This window comes from Hyla sarda, unplaced genomic scaffold, assembly GCF_029499605.1.
Source record: "Hyla sarda isolate aHylSar1 unplaced genomic scaffold, aHylSar1.hap1 scaffold_932, whole genome shotgun sequence".
NCBI classification, from domain to species: domain Eukaryota; kingdom Metazoa; phylum Chordata; class Amphibia; order Anura; family Hylidae; genus Hyla; species Hyla sarda.
The window spans coordinates 95,373-111,544 of NW_026610962.1; the positions used below are offsets into that span (position 1 = coordinate 95,373).

General features: G+C 46.2%; 7 non-coding genes across 7 annotated transcripts; all 7 read right to left on the bottom strand.

The window, feature by feature from the left end:
• Nucleotides 1-2,037: 2,037 nt before the first annotated feature.
• LOC130350028 (U2 spliceosomal RNA) lies at nucleotides 2,038-2,228 on the bottom strand. The gene has a single exon (XR_008887237.1). It is a non-coding gene; the product is annotated as a U2 spliceosomal RNA (small nuclear RNA).
• Nucleotides 2,229-4,305: 2,077 nt separating this feature from the next.
• Nucleotides 4,306-4,496, bottom strand: LOC130350029 (U2 spliceosomal RNA). The gene has a single exon (XR_008887238.1). It is a non-coding gene; the product is annotated as a U2 spliceosomal RNA (small nuclear RNA).
• A 2,073-nt stretch (nucleotides 4,497-6,569) lies between these two features.
• Nucleotides 6,570-6,760, bottom strand: LOC130350036 (U2 spliceosomal RNA). The gene has a single exon (XR_008887245.1). It is a non-coding gene; the product is annotated as a U2 spliceosomal RNA (small nuclear RNA).
• Nucleotides 6,761-8,834: 2,074 nt separating this feature from the next.
• Nucleotides 8,835-9,025, bottom strand: LOC130350038 (U2 spliceosomal RNA). Its single transcript, XR_008887246.1, has one exon. It is a non-coding gene; the product is annotated as a U2 spliceosomal RNA (small nuclear RNA).
• Nucleotides 9,026-11,093: 2,068 nt separating this feature from the next.
• LOC130350030 (U2 spliceosomal RNA) lies at nucleotides 11,094-11,284 on the bottom strand. Its single transcript, XR_008887239.1, has one exon. It is a non-coding gene; the product is annotated as a U2 spliceosomal RNA (small nuclear RNA).
• A 2,090-nt stretch (nucleotides 11,285-13,374) lies between these two features.
• Nucleotides 13,375-13,565, bottom strand: LOC130350031 (U2 spliceosomal RNA). Its single transcript, XR_008887240.1, has one exon. It is a non-coding gene; the product is annotated as a U2 spliceosomal RNA (small nuclear RNA).
• Nucleotides 13,566-15,659: 2,094 nt separating this feature from the next.
• Nucleotides 15,660-15,848, bottom strand: LOC130350052 (U2 spliceosomal RNA). Its single transcript, XR_008887252.1, has one exon. It is a non-coding gene; the product is annotated as a U2 spliceosomal RNA (small nuclear RNA).
• Nucleotides 15,849-16,172: the final 324 nt, after the last annotated feature.

Below are 16,172 nucleotides of genomic sequence, written 5' to 3' on the forward strand. Positions count from 1 at the left end.
AGGGAGGCTGCCAGACAATTTTCCATGCACACTCTGGGCTGGGGGGCAGTCAACCACCAGTACACACAGCAGAACCTAAACCCATACCATTATTGCTAAGCAGCAAGACAGGGGCCCATTGCACTCCCACGGGGCCTTTTTAAATGCAATCCATAACCCGGACTTGCCAGGAACCCTTCTTACTCCTCCTACTTGCATGTGACACTGGGCTTAGGATCTGCATAGGAAACACACACACAAGCACACACCTACCTTTGTTGCCTGCAGATGCCTCCTTGGCTGTCCCCAAACGGTATCAAACCAACACCCACGGGAAGCTGTAAGCATAGAGGACATGCCTGCACCCCATTGGACTTACCTGTGTGGGTTAAACCCGGGTTATTTGACAACCTATGGCGGTGATGGTTCTGCTCAGGCAGAGCAGTGCTGATGCTCCTCATAAAGCTGTCGCTGCTGTAAAGGTTCTAGGTGACATCACAAATCCCTATGGTTACATACACAACAAAGCTGGGTTGTTGTTGTTTACACTCTGCAAGGCCTGTGGAAGTGAGTGACATCATAGCACTGTAGTTCTGAGGGTTCTAGATGGATGCAACAATCTCCTGTTGCTTCTATGAAGGCCATAATAGACGACATCACCAAACAGCTCCATAGTCACATACACAGCAAAGGAGAGATGTTGTTTACACCTAGTGATGTCAGTGGTATTGAGTGACATCACAGCACAGTGCTAAGGCTCCTGGGCCTGGACACAGCAGCGGCTGCAATATCTCAACGGAGAATACGTTTATATATATGTGTGTGTGTGCGCGTATATATATATATATATATATATATATATATATATATATATATATATTTCTCCGCCGAAATCACTTTTAAACCCATTTCCACCTTTTTTTCCCTTCTCTTCCTCTTACTTTTTTTTCACGTTTTTTTACGTTTTTCTCCTTTTCGCCTCTTTTCTGGGCGTATTATTCTTCTTTTTCTTCTTTTTTTTCGTCTAATGCATACCCCATCAGTGCAGCAATGCTTATTCAATACCGCCAGCAGATGGAGACACTGGGGGATAATTTTCTAAGGATTTATACTGATTTTTCCTGTCTGAATTTGTCGCACAGAAAGTTGCAGGCCAAATATGTGTGACATTTCTGCGACTTTAGCTTCTAGAGCATTTTTACAACATTATACATAGGTGCTGAATACATAAAAAGCGACTGTTCAGCGACAGACAAGTCGCATCGGCTGAAAGTAGGCCAGAATGTCAGTCCATGTTGGAGCAGGTTTAGATACAGTCTAAAGTATAGATCTCAAAGTCTGTGCACAGAATTTAGCAAGGGCCTCGCACCTTCTGATGCATCAGGTAGGTGCACAATAGCATAGCCTAACCCTCTGTACTTTGGTCTATATTGATGCGGGACATAGACAGCCAGCTGATGACCAATCCATTAGTGCAATGGATGGCTGGAAGCATTTGTCTTTGCCTTTGCAATACCACAGAAGCAATGCATGGTCAATGTACAGCAATGACACACCTGTGTGAACAGCCAGGAGACCCCCCCCCCCCCATGTTATGTTACATAGTTACATAGTTAGTACGGTCGAAAAAAGACATATGTCCATCAAGTTCAACCAGGGAATTAAGGGGTAGGGGTGTGGCGCGATATTGGGGAAGGGATGAGATTTTATATTTCTTCATAAGCATTAATCTTATTTTGTCAATTAGGAACATTCAGCACCCACCCGCTATCAAGGCAGCTGCCTATCATGTCATGCCCTACCTGCACAGGTGTGCTGGCTACTCAAATGATCCAATTAAGGAGGCCATTTAGTCAGCAGCAGCAGAAGTCCTGTGCCTGGACGCTCCAACAGCGGCCAGACACAAGCAGAAGCAGAAGCAGAAGCAGCAGAAGCAGCAGCAGCACCACCTTTTGTTTTTTGGCTGCAGCAGCAGCAAGGCCCACAGGGCTGGCTAGCTGGCTAGCCAGCAAGCAGGTAGCAATGAAAGTAGGAATCTTTCTTTTTAACCCTGTAAGGGGGTGGTGCACTGTACCCGAAGATACTGCCATATCGGGTCAATGCATAGGGCGACGGAAGCAAGCTTCGAAATCGGCCCCCGTTCTCAAAAATCCATTTAATATATGGTCCCCAGATAGGGGACGTATCAGATATTAAACTGATAAGAACAGATACTACACTTGATCTTAGCCAAAAGGCCGAGAAGCGATAACCGTGAAAGGGGCGGGCCCAACAAGGTGCCCTTCATGGGCACTATCACTGCTTGCTGTCAGGGAGGCTGCCAGACAATTTTCCATGCACACTCTGGGCTGGGGGGCAGTCAACCACCAGTACACACAGCAGAACCTAAACCCATACCATTATTGCTAAGCAGCAAGACAGGGGCCCATTGCACTCCCACGGGGCCTTTTTAAATGCAATCCATAACCCGGATTTGCCAGGAACCCTTCTTACTCCTCCTACTTGCATGTGACACTGGGCTTAGGATCTGCATAGGAAACACACACACAAGCACACACCTACCTTTGTTGCCTGCAGATGCCTCCTTGGCTGTCCCCAAACGGTATCAAACCAACACCCACGGGAAGCTGTAAGCATAGAGGACATGCCTGCACCCCATTGGACTTACCTGTGTGGGTTAAACCCGGGTTATTTGACAACCTATGGCGGTGATGGTTCTGCTCAGGCAGAGCAGTGCTGATGCTCCTCATAAAGCTGTCGCTGCTGTGAAGGTTCTAGGTGACATCACAAATCCCTATGGTTACATACACAACAAAGCTGGGTTGTTGTTGTTTACACTCTGCAAGGCCTGTGGAAGTGAGTGACATCATAGCACTGTAGTTCTGAGGGTTCTAGATGGATGCAACAATCTCCTGTTGCTTCTATGAAGGCCATAATAGACGACATCACCAAACAGCTCCATAGTCACATACACAGCAAAGGAGAGATGTTGTTTACACCTAGTGATGTCAGTGGTATTGAGTGACATCACAGCACAGTGCTAAGGCTCCTGGGCCTGGACACAGCAGCGGCTGCAATATCTCAACGGAGAATACGTTTATATATATGTGTGTGTGTGCGCGTATATATATATATATATATATATATATATATATATATATATATATATATATTTCTCCGCCGAAATCACTTTTAAACCCATTTCCACCTTTTTTTCCCTTCTCTTCCTCTTACTTTTTTTTCACGTTTTTTTACGTTTTTCTCCTTTTCGCCTCTTTTCTGGGCGTATTATTCTTCTTTTTCTTCTTTTTTTTCGTCTAATGCATACCCCATCAGTGCAGCAATGCTTATTCAATACCGCCAGCAGATGGAGACACTGGGGGATAATTTTCTAAGGATTTATACTGATTTTTCCTGTCTGAATTTGTCGCACAGAAAGTTGCAGGCCAAATATGTGTGACATTTCTGCGACTTTAGCTTCTAGAGCATTTTTACAACATTATACATAGGTGCTGAATACATAAAAAGTTACTGTTCAGCGACAGACAAGTCGCATCGGCTGAAAGTAGGCCAGAATGTCAGTCCATGTTGGAGCAGGTTTAGATACAGTCTAAAGTATAGATCTCAAAGTCTGTGCACAGAATTTAGCAAGGGCCTCGCACCTTCTGATGCATCAGGTAGGTGCACAATAGCATAGCCTAACCCTCTGTACTTTGGTCTATATTGATGCGGGACATAGACAGCCAGCTGATGACCAATCCATTAGTGCAATGGATGGCTGGAAGCATTTGTCTTTGCCTTTGCAATACCACAGAAGCAATGCATGGTCAATGTACAGCAATGACACACCTGTGTGAACAGCCAGGAGACCCCCCCCCCCCCCCATGTTATGTTACATAGTTACATAGTTAGTACGGTCGAAAAAAGACATATGTCCATCAAGTTCAACCAGGGAATTAAGGGGTAGGGGTGTGGCGCGATATTGGGGAAGGGATGAGATTTTATATTTCTTCATAAGCATTAATCTTATTTTGTCAATTAGGAACATTCAGCACCCACCCGCTATCAAGGCAGCTGCCTATCATGTCATGCCCTACCTGCACAGGTGTGCTGGCTACTCAAATGATCCAATTAAGGAGGCCATTTAGTCAGCAGCAGCAGAAGTCCTGTGCCTGGACGCTCCAACAGCGGCCAGACACAAGCAGAAGCAGCACCACCTTTTGTTTTTTGGCTGCAGCAGCAGCAAGGCCCACAGGGCTGGCTAGCTGGCTAGCCAGCAAGCAGGTAGCAATGAAAGTAGGAATCTTTCTTTTTAACCCTGTAAGGGGGTGGTGCACTGTACCCGAAGATACTGCCATATCGGGTCAATGCATAGGGCGACGGAAGCAAGCTTCGAAATCGGCCCCCGTTCTCAAAAATCCATTTAATATATGGTCCCCAGATAGGGGACGTATCAGATATTAAACTGATAAGAACAGATACTACACTTGATCTTAGCCAAAAGGCCGAGAAGCGATAACCGTGAAAGGGGCGGGCCCAACAAGGTGCCCTTCATGGGCACTATCACTGCTTGCTGTCAGGGAGGCTGCCAGACAATTTTCCATGCACACTCTGGGCTGGGGGGCAGTCAACCACCAGTACACACAGCAGAACCTAAACCCATACCATTATTGCTAAGCAGCAAGACAGGGGCCCATTGCACTCCCACGGGGCCTTTTTAAATGCAATCCATAACCCGGATTTGCCAGGAACCCTTCTTACTCCTCCTACTTGCATGTGACACTGGGCTTAGGATCTGCATAGGAAACACACACACAAGCACACACCTACCTTTGTTGCCTGCAGATGCCTCCTTGGCTGTCCCCAAACGGTATCAAACCAACACCCACGGGAAGCTGTAAGCATAGAGGACATGCCTGCACCCCATTGGACTTACCTGTGTGGGTTAAACCCGGGTTATTTGACAACCTATGGCGGTGATGGTTCTGCTCAGGCAGAGCAGTGCTGATGCTCCTCATAAAGCTGTCGCTGCTGTGAAGGTTCTAGGTGACATCACAAATCCCTATGGTTACATACACAACAAAGCTGGGTTGTTGTTGTTTACACTCTGCAAGGCCTGTGGAAGTGAGTGACATCATAGCACTGTAGTTCTGAGGGTTCTAGATGGATGCAACAATCTCCTGTTGCTTCTATGAAGGCCATAATAGACGACATCACCAAACAGCTCCATAGTCACATACACAGCAAAGGAGAGATGTTGTTTACACCTAGTGATGTCAGTGGTATTGAGTGACATCACAGCACAGTGCTAAGGCTCCTGGGCCTGGACACAGCAGCGGCTGCAATATCTCAACGGAGAATACGTTTATATATATGTGTGTGTGTGCGCGTATATATATATATATATATATATATATATATATTTCTCCGCCGAAATCACTTTTAAACCCATTTCCACCTTTTTTTCCCTTCTCTTCCTCTTACTTTTTTTTCACGTTTTTTTACGTTTTTCTCCTTTTCGCCTCTTTTCTGGGCGTATTATTCTTCTTTTTCTTCTTTTTTTTCGTCTAATGCATACCCCATCAGTGCAGCAATGCTTATTCAATACCGCCAGCAGATGGAGACACTGGGGGATAATTTTCTAAGGATTTATACTGATTTTTCCTGTCTGAATTTGTCGCACAGAAAGTTGCAGGCCAAATATGTGTGACATTTCTGCGACTTTAGCTTCTAGAGCATTTTTACAACATTATACATAGGTGCTGAATACATAAAAAGCGACTGTTCAGCGACAGACAAGTCGCATCGGCTGAAAGTAGGCCAGAATGTCAGTCCATGTTGGAGCAGGTTTAGATACAGTTTAAAGTATAGATCTCAAAGTCTGTGCACAGAATTTAGCAAGGGCCTCGCACCTTCTGATGCATCAGGTAGGTGCACAATAGCATAGCCTAACCCTCTGTACTTTGGTCTATATTGATGCGGGACATAGACAGCCAGCTGATGACCAATCCATTAGTGCAATGGATGGCTGGAAGCATTTGTCTTTGCCTTTGCAATACCACAGAAGCAATGCATGGTCAATGTACAGCAATGACACACCTGTGTGAACAGCCAGGAGACCCCCCCCCCCCCCATGTTATGTTACATAGTTACATAGTTAGTACGGTCGAAAAAAGACATATGTCCATCAAGTTCAACCAGGGAATTAAGGGGTAGGGGTGTGGCGCGATATTGGGGAAGGGATGAGATTTTATATTTCTTCATAAGCATTAATCTTATTTTGTCAATTAGGAACATTCAGCACCCACCCGCTATCAAGGCAGCTGCCTATCATGTCATGCCCTACCTGCACAGGTGTGCTGGCTACTCAAATGATCCAATTAAGGAGGCCATTTAGTCAGCAGCAGCAGAAGTCCTGTGCCTGGACGCTCCAACAGCGGCCAGACACAAGCAGAAGCAGCAGAAGCAGCAGCAGCACCACCTTTTGTTTTTTGGCTGCAGCAGCAGCAAGGCCCACAGGGCTGGCTAGCTGGCTAGCCAGCAAGCAGGTAGCAATGAAAGTAGGAATCTTTCTTTTTAACCCTGTAAGGGGGTGGTGCACTGTACCCGAAGATACTGCCATATCGGGTCAATGCATAGGGCGACGGAAGCAAGCTTCAAAATCGGCCCCCGTTCTCAAAAATCCATTTAATATATGGTCCCCAGAAAGGGGACGTATCAGATATTAAACTGATAAGAACAGATACTACACTTGATCTTAGCCAAAAGGCCGAGAAGCGATAACCGTGAAAGGGGCGGGCCCAACAAGGTGCCCTTCATGGGCACTATCACTGCTTGCTGTCAGGGAGGCTGCCAGACAATTTTCCATGCACACTCTGGGCTGGGGGGCAGTCAACCACCAGTACACACAGCAGAACCTAAACCCATACCATTATTGCTAAGCAGCAAGACAGGGGCCCATTGCACTCCCACGGGGCCTTTTTAAATGCAATCCATAACCCGGATTTGCCAGGAACCCTTCTTACTCCTCCTACTTGCATGTGACACTGGGCTTAGGATCTGCATAGGAAACACACACACAAGCACACACCTACCTTTGTTGCCTGCAGATGCCTCCTTGGCTGTCCCCAAACGGTATCAAACCAACACCCACGGGAAGCTGTAAGCATAGAGGACATGCCTGCACCCCATTGGACTTACCTGTGTGGGTTAAACCCGGGTTATTTGACAACCTATGGCGGTGATGGTTCTGCTCAGGCAGAGCAGTGCTGATGCTCCTCATAAAGCTGTCGCTGCTGTGAAGGTTCTAGGTGACATCACAAATCCCTATGGTTACATACACAACAAAGCTGGGTTGTTGTTGTTTACACTCTGCAAGGCCTGTGGAAGTGAGTGACATCATAGCACTGTAGTTCTGAGGGTTCTAGATGGATGCAACAATCTCCTGTTGCTTCTATGAAGGCCATAATAGACGACATCACCAAACAGCTCCATAGTCACATACACAGCAAAGGAGAGATGTTGTTTACACCTAGTGATGTCAGTGGTATTGAGTGACATCACAGCACAGTGCTAAGGCTCCTGGGCCTGGACACAGCAGCGGCTGCAATATCTCAACGGAGAATACGTTTATATATATGTGTGTGTGTGCGCGTATATATATATATATATATATATATATATATATATATATATATTTCTCCGCCGAAATCACTTTTAAACCCATTTCCACCTTTTTTTCCCTTCTCTTCCTCTTACTTTTTTTTCACGTTTTTTTACGTTTTTCTCCTTTTCGCCTCTTTTCTGGGCGTATTATTCTTCTTTTTTTTCGTCTAATGCATACCCCATCAGTGCAGCAATGCTTATTCAATACCGCCAGCAGATGGAGACACTGGGGGATAATTTTCTAAGGATTTATACTGATTTTTCCTGTCTGAATTTGTCGCACAGAAAGTTGCAGGCCAAATATGTGTGACATTTCTGCGACTTTAGCTTCTAGAGCATTTTTACAACATTATACATAGGTGCTGAATACATAAAAAGCGACTGTTCAGCGACAGACAAGTCGCATCGGCTGAAAGTAGGCCAGAATGTCAGTCCATGTTGGAGCAGGTTTAGATACAGTTTAAAGTATAGATCTCAAAGTCTGTGCACAGAATTTAGCAAGGGCCTCGCACCTTCTGATGCATCAGGTAGGTGCACAATAGCATAGCCTAACCCTCTGTACTTTGGTCTATATTGATGCGGGACATAGACAGCCAGCTGATGACCAATCCATTAGTGCAATGGATGGCTGGAAGCATTTGTCTTTGCCTTTGCAATACCACAGAAGCAATGCATGGTCAATGTACAGCAATGACACACCTGTGTGAACAGCCAGGAGACCCCCCCCCCCCCCATGTTATGTTACATAGTTACATAGTTAGTACGGTCGAAAAAAGACATATGTCCATCAAGTTCAACCAGGGAATTAAGGGGTAGGGGTGTGGCGCGATATTGGGGAAGGGATGAGATTTTATATTTCTTCATAAGCATTAATCTTATTTTGTCAATTAGGAACATTCAGCACCCACCCGCTATCAAGGCAGCTGCCTATCATGTCATGCCCTACCTGCACAGGTGTGCTGGCTACTCAAATGATCCAATTAAGGAGGCCATTTAGTCAGCAGCAGCAGAAGTCCTGTGCCTGGACGCTCCAACAGCGGCCAGACACAAGCAGAAGCAGCAGAAGCAGCAGCAGCACCACCTTTTGTTTTTTGGCTGCAGCAGCAGCAAGGCCCACAGGGCTGGCTAGCTGGCTAGCCAGCAAGCAGGTAGCAATGAAAGTAGGAATCTTTCTTTTTAACCCTGTAAGGGGGTGGTGCACTGTACCCGAAGATACTGCCATATCGGGTCAATGCATAGGGCGACGGAAGCAAGCTTCAAAATCGGCCCCCGTTCTCAAAAATCCATTTAATATATGGTCCCCAGAAAGGGGACGTATCAGATATTAAACTGATAAGAACAGATACTACACTTGATCTTAGCCAAAAGGCCGAGAAGCGATAACCGTGAAAGGGGCGGGCCCAACAAGGTGCCCTTCATGGGCACTATCACTGCTTGCTGTCAGGGAGGCTGCCAGACAATTTTCCATGCACACTCTGGGCTGGGGGGCAGTCAACCACCAGTACACACAGCAGAACCTAAACCCATACCATTATTGCTAAGCAGCAAGACAGGGGCCCATTGCACTCCCACGGGGCCTTTTTAAATGCAATCCATAACCCGGATTTGCCAGGAACCCTTCTTACTCCTCCTACTTGCATGTGACACTGGGCTTAGGATCTGCATAGGAAACACACACACAAGCACACACCTACCTTTGTTGCCTGCAGATGCCTCCTTGGCTGTCCCCAAACGGTATCAAACCAACACCCACGGGAAGCTGTAAGCATAGAGGACATGCCTGCACCCCATTGGACTTACCTGTGTGGGTTAAACCCGGGTTATTTGACAACCTATGGCGGTGATGGTTCTGCTCAGGCAGAGCAGTGCTGATGCTCCTCATAAAGCTGTCGCTGCTGTGAAGGTTCTAGGTGACATCACAAATCCCTATGGTTACATACACAACAAAGCTGGGTTGTTGTTGTTTACACTCTGCAAGGCCTGTGGAAGTGAGTGACATCATAGCACTGTAGTTCTGAGGGTTCTAGATGGATGCAACAATCTCCTGTTGCTTCTATGAAGGCCATAATAGACGACATCACCAAACAGCTCCATAGTCACATACACAGCAAAGGAGAGATGTTGTTTACACCTAGTGATGTCAGTGGTATTGAGTGACATCACAGCACAGTGCTAAGGCTCCTGGGCCTGGACACAGCAGCGGCTGCAATATCTCAACGGAGAATACGTTTATATATATGTGTGTGTGTGCGCGTATATATATATATATATATATATATATATATATATATATATATTTCTCCGCCGAAATCACTTTTAAACCCATTTCCACCTTTTTTTCCCGTTTTTTTACGTTTTTCTCCTTTTCGCCTCTTTTCTGGGCGTATTTTTCTTCTTTTTCTTCTTTTTTTCATCTAATGCATACCCCATCAGTGCAGCAATGCTTATTCAATACCGCCAGCAGATGGAGACACTGGGGGATAATTTTCTAAGGATTTATACTGATTTTTCCTGTCTGAATTTGTCGCACAGAAAGTTGCAGGCCAAATATGTGTGACATTTCTGCGACTTTAGCTTCTAGAGCATTTTTACAACATTATACATAGGTGCTGAATACATAAAAAGCGACTGTTCAGCGACAGACAAGTCGCATCGGCTGAAAGTAGGCCAGAATGTCAGTCCATGTTGGAGCAGGTTTAGATACAGTCTAAAGTATAGATCTCAAAGTCTGTGCACAGAATTTAGCAAGGGCCTCGCACCTTCTGATGCATCAGGTAGGTGCACAATAGCATAGCCTAACCCTCTGTACTTTGGTCTATATTGATGCGGGACATAGACAGCCAGCTGATGACCAATCCATTAGTGCAATGGATGGCTGGAAGCATTTGTCTTTGCCTTTGCAATACCACAGAAGCAATGCATGGTCAATGTACAGCAATGACACACCTGTGTGAACAGCCAGGAGACCCCCCCCCCTCCCCCCCCCATGTTATGTTACATAGTTACATAGTTAGTACGGTCGAAAAAAGACATATGTCCATCAAGTTCAACCAGGGAATTAAGGGGTAGGGGTGTGGCGCGATATTGGGGAAGGGATGAGATTTTATATTTCTTCATAAGCATTAATCTTATTTTGTCAATTAGGAACATTCAGCACCCACCCGCTATCAAGGCAGCTGCCTATCATGTCATGCCCTACCTGCACAGGTGTGCTGGCTACTCAAATGATCCAATTAAGGAGGCCATTTAGTCAGCAGCAGCAGAAGTCCTGTGCCTGGACGCTCCAACAGCGGCCAGACACAAGCAGAAGCAGAAGCAGCAGAAGCAGCAGCAGCACCACCTTTTGTTTTTTGGCTGCAGCAGCAGCAAGGCCCACAGGGCTGGCTAGCTGGCTAGCCAGCAAGCAGGTAGCAATGAAAGTAGGAATCTTTCTTTTTAACCCTGTAAGGGGGTGGTGCACTGTACCCGAAGATACTGCCATATCGGGTCAATGCATAGGGCGACGGAAGCAAGCTTCGAAATCGGCCCCCGTTCTCAAAAATCCATTTAATATATGGTCCCCAGATAGGGGACGTATCAGATATTAAACTGATAAGAACAGATACTACACTTGATCTTAGCCAAAAGGCCGAGAAGCGATAACCGTGAAAGGGGCGGGCCCAACAAGGTGCCCTTCATGGGCACTATCACTGCTTGCTGTCAGGGAGGCTGCCAGACAATTTTCCATGCACACTCTGGGCTGGGGGGCAGTCAACCACCAGTACACACAGCAGAACCTAAACCCATACCATTATTGCTAAGCAGCAAGACAGGGGCCCATTGCACTCCCACGGGGCCTTTTTAAATGCAATCCATAACCCGGACTTGCCAGGAACCCTTCTTACTCCTCCTACTTGCATGTGACACTGGGCTTAGGATCTGCATAGGAAACACACACACAAGCACACACCTACCTTTGTTGCCTGCAGATGCCTCCTTGGCTGTCCCCAAACGGTATCAAACCAACACCCACGGGAAGCTGTAAGCATAGAGGACATGCCTGCACCCCATTGGACTTACCTGTGTGGGTTAAACCCGGGTTATTTGACAACCTATGGCGGTGATGGTTCTGCTCAGGCAGAGCAGTGCTGATGCTCCTCATAAAGCTGTCGCTGCTGTGAAGGTTCTAGGTGACATCACAAATCCCTATGGTTACATACACAACAAAGCTGGGTTGTTGTTGTTTACAGTCTGCAAGGCCTGTGGAAGTGAGTGACATCATAGCACTGTAGTTCTGAGGGTTCTAGATGGATGCAACAATCTCCTGTTGCTTCTATGAAGGCCATAATAGACGACATCACCAAACAGCTCCATAGTCACATACACAGCAAAGGAGAGATGTTGTTTACACCTAGTGATGTCAGTGGTATTGAGTGACATCACAGCACAGTGCTAAGGCTCCTGGGCCTGGACACAGCAGCGGCTGCAATATCTCAACGGAGAATACGTTTATATATATGTGTGTGTGTGCGCGTATATATATATATATATATATATATATATATATATATATATTTCTCCGCCGAAATCACTTTTAAACCCATTTCCACCTTTTTTTCCCTTCTCTTCCTCTTACTTTTTTTTCACGTTTTTTTACGTTTTTCTCCTTTTCGCCTCTTTTCTGGGCGTATTATTCTTCTTTTTCTTCTTTTTTTTCGTCTAATGCATACCCCATCAGTGCAGCAATGCTTATTCAATACCGCCAGCAGATGGAGACACTGGGGGATAATTTTCTAAGGATTTATACTGATTTTTCCTGTCTGAATTTGTCGCACAGAAAGTTGCAGGCCAAATATGTGTGACATTTCTGCGACTTTAGCTTCTAGAGCATTTTTACAACATTATACATAGGTGCTGAATACATAAAAAGCGACTGTTCAGCGACAGACAAGTCGCATCGGCTGAAAGTAGGCCAGAATGTCAGTCCATGTTGGAGCAGGTTTAGATACAGTCTAAAGTATAGATCTCAAAGTCTGTGCACAGAATTTAGCAAGGGCCTCGCACCTTCTGATGCATCAGGTAGGTGCACAATAGCATAGCCTAACCCTCTGTACTTTGGTCTATATTGATGCGGGACATAGACAGCCAGCTGATGACCAATCCATTAGTGCAATGGATGGCTGGAAGCATTTGTCTTTGCCTTTGCAATACCACAGAAGCAATGCATGGTCAATGTACAGCAATGACACACCTGTGTGAACAGCCAGGAGACCCCCCCCCCCCCCCCCATGTTATGTTACATAGTTACATAGTTAGTACGGTCGAAAAAAGACATATGTCCATCAAGTTCAACCAGGGAATTAAGGGGTAGGGGTGTGGCGCGATATTGGGGAAGGGATGAGATTTTATATTTCTTCATAAGCATTAATCTTATTTTGTCAATTAGGAACATTCAGCACCCACCCGCTATCAAGGCAGCTGCCTATCATGTCATGCCCTACCTGCACAGGTGTGCTGGCTACTCAAATGATCCAATTAAGGAGGCCATTTAGTCAGCAGCAGCAGAAGTCCTGTGCCTGGACGCTCCAACAGCGGCCAGACACAAGCAGAAGCAGAAGCAGCAGAAGCAGCAGCAGCACCACCTTTTGTTTTTTGGCTGCAGCAGCAGCAAGGCCCACAGGGCTGGCTAGCTGGCTAGCCAGCAAGCAGGTAGCAATGAAAGTAGGAATCTTTCTTTTTAATCCTGTAAGGGGGTGGTGCACTGTACCCGAAGATACTGCCATATCGGGTCAATGCATAGGGCGACGGAAGCAAGCTTCGAAATCGGCCCCCGTTCTCAAAAATCCATTTAATATATGGTCCCCAGATAGGGGACGTATCAGATATTAAACTGATAAGAACAGATACTACACTTGATCTTAGCCAAAAGGCCGAGAAGCGATAACCGTGAAAGGGGCGGGCCCAACAAGGTGCCCTTCATGGGCACTATCACTGCTTGCTGTCAGGGAGGCTGCCAGACAATTTTCCATGCACACTCTGGGCTGGGGGGCAGTCAACCACCAGTACACACAGCAGAACCTAAACCCATACCATTATTGCTAAGCAGCAAGACAGGGGCCCATTGCACTCCCACGGGGCCTTTTTAAATGCAATCCATAACCCGGATTTGCCAGGAACCCTTCTTACTCCTCCTACTTGCATGTGACACTGGGCTTAGGATCTGCATAGGAAACACACACACAAGCACACACCTACCTTTGTTGCCTGCAGATGCCTCCTTGGCTGTCCCCAAACGGTATCAAACCAACACCCACGGGAAGCTGTAAGCATAGAGGACATGCCTGCACCCCATTGGACTTACCTATGTGGGTTAAACCCGGGTTATTTGACAACCTATGGCGGTGATGGTTCTGCTCAGGCAGAGCAGTGCTGATGCTCCTCATAAAGCTGTCGCTGCTGTGAAGGTTCTAGGTGACATCACAAATCCCTATGGTTACATACACAACAAAGCTGGGTTGTTGTTGTTTACACTCTGCAAGGCCTGTGGAAGTGAGTGACATCATAGCACTGTAGTTCTGAGGGTTCTAGATGGATGCAACAATCTCCTGTTGCTTCTATGAAGGCCATAATAGACGACATCACCAAACAGCTCCATAGTCACATACACAGCAAAGGAGAGATGTTGTTTACACCTAGTGATGTCAGTGGTATTGTGTGACATCACAGCACAGTGCTAAGGCTCCTGGGCCTGGACACAGCAGCGGCTGCAATATCTCAACGGAGAATACGTTTATATATATGTGTGTGTGTGCGCGTATATATATATATATATATATATATATATATATATATATATATATATTTCTCCGCCGAAATCACTTTTAAACCCATTTCCACCTTTTTTTCCCTTCTCTTCCTCTTACTTTTTTTTCACGTTTTTTTACGTTTTTCTCCTTTTCGCCTCTTTTCTGGGCGTATTATTCTTCTTTTTCTTCTTTTTTTCGTCTAATGCATACCCCATCAGTGCAGCAATGCTTATTCAATACCGCCAGCAGATGGAGACACTGGGGGATAATTTTCTAAGGATTTATACTGATTTTTCCTGTCTGAATTTGTCGCACAGAAAGTTGCAGGCCAAATATGTGTGACATTTCTGCGACTTTAGCTTCTAGAGCATTTTTACAACATTATACATAGGTGCTGAATACATAAAAAGCGACTGTTCAGCGACAGACAAGTCGCATCGGCTGAAAGTAGGCCAGAATGTCAGTCCATGTTGGAGCAGGTTTAGATACAGTCTAAAGTATAGATCTCAAAGTCTGTGCACAGAATTTAGCAAGGGCCTCGCACCTTCTGATGCATCAGGTAGGTGCACAATAGCATAGCCTAACCCTCTGTACTTTGGTCTATATTGATGCGGGACATAGACAGCCAGCTGATGACCAATCCATTAGTGCAATGGATGGCTGGAAGCATTTGTCTTTGCCTTTGCAATACCACAGAAGCAATGCATGGTCAATGTACAGCAATGACACACCTGTGTGAACAGCCAGGAGACCCCCCCCCCCCCCCCATGTTATGTTACATAGTTACATAGTTAGTACGGTCGAAAAAAGACATATGTCCATCAAGTTCAACCAGGGAATTAAGGGGTAGGGGTGTGGCGCGATATTGGGGAAGGGATGAGATTTTATATTTCTTCATAAGCATTAATCTTATTTTGTCAATTAGGAACATTCAGCACCCACCCGCTATCAAGGCAGCTGCCTATCATGTCATGCCCTACCTGCACAGGTGTGCTGGCTACTCAAATGATCCAATTAAGGAGGCCATTTAGTCAGCAGCAGCAGAAGTCCTGTGCCTGGACGCTCCAACAGCGGCCAGACACAAGCAGAAGCAGAAGCAGCAGAAGCAGCAGCAGCACCACCTTTTGTTTTTTGGCTGCAGCAGCAGCAAGGCCCACAGGGCTGGCTAGCTGGCTAGCCAGCAAGCAGGTAGCAATGAAAGTAGGAATCTTTCTTTTTAACCCTGTAAGGGGGTGGTGCACTGTACCCGAAGATACTGCCATATCGGGTCAATGCATAGGGCGACGGAAGCAAGCTTCGAAATCGGCCCCCGTTCTCAAAAATCCATTTAATATATGGTCCCCAGATAGGGGACGTATCAGATATTAAACTGATAAGAACAGATTTTTTTTTTTTTTTTTTTTTTTATCTAAAGCCGAGGAACGTGCTTTCGATTCACCCAAAGTGCAAGAAAAAGTGCAAACGTGTTACACTAAAAAAAACGTGCACAAAGGATGCGGTCTATCGCAAGCCCTTCTCCGATAGGAGAGAGGCCCCCCAACAAACCTTACCCTTCACCTCCGGACCAAAAGGTACCTGCGAGGTTCCAGGTTCGATGTCCCTTTTCGCCGAAGCTACTAGGGGACCACAAATGCTCCCGGCATCCCCCTTGGCGTTGGCCAAGGTATCTGCCCGCAGAGCCGATTACGGTAGGTACCCTGCCAAAGCAGGAGTACCCGGGGTGTTTGCAGGGAGGTGCGGAAC